Below are 3,677 nucleotides of genomic sequence, written 5' to 3' on the forward strand. Positions count from 1 at the left end.
TTACTCAGACAATCTGGTGCATGTAATGTCAGTTCATTCAACTCTAATTGCTCACTATTTGCTTTAAAGCATTGTTTTCTAGAGCTCTAGATGACTTCCTAATGTTTTACATCTTTCACTCTCCCCATATTGCAGTCCTTATTAAAACCTAAAATTTCAGAATGAGGACAATCTGAATGAAAGCCATTGTGATTTACATAAAATCTCCCCACTCCCCTAACTGATTTGAAACTTAACTTCTCTACCTTTACTCTGTCCTAATGTGATATTGATATCAATAATTATAATGATGATGAGTCAAATAGATGCTATTCTTCTTTGTCTTTAATAAGGGTGCAGAATAAGGTGATCTTTTCATAACTTTGTCATGAGTCTCCAGAATTTAAAATGTAAAGGAACTTCTTGTGTGCTTTTTCGGTGGTTCATTGAGGGAAACTATATTAGGGCCATATCTCTCTTTGGTCTTCCAAGCTGTTTACATAGACAGTAAAAAAAAAAATGAAGCACCAATTACACTCAGAGATTTTGACAGTCAATGGTTCTATTGGTATCATTAACAAAGGAGAGTAGAAAATATTATAGTTCCAAAAACATTGAAAGAAATTAAGCACAAGAATCCACAAGCAAGATACTATAGTATCTTAGACAAACATTATTGAGTGTGAGAAGACGCAGATTCAAATCTTAGTCCTGCATAGCAATGCTGAGCTATATTATTAAAGCCTACTGGGGACAAGAATAGAGAGGTTAGTGATACAGAATAGCACAAATAATGTGTTATTACTGATAATTAGTTACTGGCAGTTATTGCTATCTGGCATAGAAATACATTATAAGTCATAATAAAAATACTAAACTTTGAGATGATAGACGTTTTAAAAGATATAAATTAGAGTTGCTTCAAGTTTAGCTTCTCATCACTCCAAACAACTCACCCAGATGCTGAAATGTGTTTCACCTACTAGGGTGAATTCTACTACCTCACCCCTCAGCTTTCTTCATGTCTGTAAGACATGAAGTAATATGTATCACTATAAAGTAATCTTAATCAATTGCCTCTAATGGGCCCTCCTACTCCCAAGAATTTCTATTGTTTACTAAGTCAATCCACTTTACCTTTCCCCACAGCTGACTATAGAGAACCTTTCCTTTCTTTCCAAACCTCCTCACTGCCTGTTATTGTTTCATTTCCCTAACCTTCTACTTCCCAGAGAAAGAGAAGCCCTTAGAGAGAAACACCTCAGTTTTCTGTAGAAAACCTATAACACCACCTACACACATGGCTATCCTCTCCTGCTGTGTTAGAGGAGGTTCCCTTGCACACACTGAAGTCCCAATGGTCTACCTGGTTTTTGCATTTCTTCTGCTGGTGACTGCAGAAATGTCACACTATCAATTACTTATTCAATCCGTTAGCTCTCAGTTGAATCTCTCCAATTAACAAAGAAATATAACCAAATATATTCTCTCTTAAAAAAGAATTTTTCTTTGACCACAAATCTACTTCCAGCCATCTCCCTTCCTCTTTCAACTCCCCCTCACAGCCAACTTGTTGAAAAAGTTTTTTGTACTTGTTGTGCCATCCCCTCCTGCCCTCCTGGCCACATGACCTATTTCAAAGTCCATCTACACCCATGGAGCCAACCACTCAAGCTCTCACTGACAATGATGTCCTCCATGTGACAAAAAAATTGTCCCGAGTTTCTGTTTCTGGGCATAATGCAGTAACAGAAGCTGTGCTGTATTTTCCCTCCTCAAGCAACTACAAAGCTGGTGAGAATATATGAAGAAAATATGTTCAGGCCTTGTTTAATAGGTGGAACAGAACTCTCATTCTGGAGGACAAGTAAACTCACAAGATGAGCCCCAATTCTATACTTTCCCAAGCAGGATCAATGAAGAGAGGGAGAGGACGAGGCCTGGGAGAGGAGGGGGCCAGGGAGACAGCAGCAGTCTCACGCTGCATCCTTATGATCTCACTCAGCTCATGGAAATTTCCTCGAGGACGTTTTACATCCCCAGTCTAAGACAATTGCTTTTGTTACAGTTTCTCATGTTCCTTCAGAACAGCTATCTCAGCTCACAATCCTATTGACTGTGAGATCACTCGTTTAATGTCCTTCTCACCCATCACCCGGTAAGCTGCTGGAAAGGAGGAGCCATCTGGCCCTGTTCACCACTGAAAACCCAGTGCCCTGCACAGTCCTGGGAATGTATTCTGTGAAGGAGTGAAGGGGTAAGTGAATGAATGGATGAACAAATGACTGAATAATGCTTTCTTGAGTGAGTGGAATGTGTAGAGTTATAGCTAGTAAAATTGTAATTGCATCTAACCCACATCCTCTCTTATCTAGACAGCAACCCAAAATCCAGACACATGTATGATCATGTGTTGCAATATGGAAATGAAATCATCTTATAATCCTAAAGGAAGAATTTCAGAACCATTTATTTAACAGTAGTCCAATTATTTTGATTTTGAGCACCTTTTTGAAGTCTCAGTATTATAATCTATTAAAAAGTTGGAAGCTTAGGATAGATTGGTTGTTTTCAAACATTTTTGAAATCATAAAATATTTTGCTGAAATAAAATCCTATGTTGAAGCCATGTTAGTCAGATCATAATAAAAGGAAAGCTTTTTGTGGTATTTGCCTGTCTGCCGATGTGCGTGTGTGTGTGTGTGTGTGTGTGTGTGTAATAAAAGGAAAGCTTTTTGTGATATTTGTCTGTCTGCCAATGTGTGTGTGTGTGTGTGTGTATGTGTGTGTGTGTGTATGTGTGTATGTGTGCGCACTCCAACTTTTTGCAAGGAGAGGAGCAGGAGGCCTGTGCAATTGGCCATTACTAGTGTTATAGGACACAATGTGGAAACCTGTGATCTAGGTGATATTTATGGTTTCTACTACATATAAAACTACTGATGTCTAAAATATGTTGTTATTATAATCTGAGATGAGATAAACTAATTTTATAAATACTTTTGCTGGTTTGTCCCATTTCACATTCTCAGTAATGTATTCAATGAACCTGATAGCCCATATACAGTCACCACAATGTTTTCATTTAATAAACAAATTTATACTAATATTGTTAGGATAGTCTTGGGAAACTAACAGGGCTTACAAATCTGTGGCAAGAATAGGGAACTGAAGTCAGAATTTGGGTAGAAAAAGAATCAAATCAATGTCCTAAGAATATCCTAGCTAGGATTCTACCACCAACACATCTACCACCAAACCCTCAAAAACATCACCACAACAATTAATTTCACCATTTCCCTGTAAATTTGCATCAGACCCTAGTAAAGCCTCAAAGTCCTGGGTGGAAGAATGCCATTTCTGCACCTTGATCACACGTCAGAATGGGACAAGGAAATAGCTGAGTCCTTAGGCTTCTGTACTAGGAAGACTGTCTAAAAAAATGTTCAAATGGTAACAATTTGTAAAGGAAGAATATAAATGTGCATTGAATAATATAGAACAGAGTAAACTTAAAATTCAATAGTCATCCTGGAGAGATGAAACTAGGTACAGCCAGGGTGTATGAGATGAGGAAAAAAACTGTTCAGGCAAATATATATAATACTAGAGGCCCGGTGTATGAAATCCATGCATGGGGGGGGGGTCCCCTCAGCCCAGCCTGCACCCTCTCCAATCCGGGACCCCTTGGGGGCAGT

Source organism: Myotis brandtii, unplaced genomic scaffold, assembly GCF_000412655.1.
Source record: "Myotis brandtii unplaced genomic scaffold, ASM41265v1 scaffold151, whole genome shotgun sequence".
Lineage (NCBI taxonomy): Eukaryota > Metazoa > Chordata > Mammalia > Chiroptera > Vespertilionidae > Myotis > Myotis brandtii.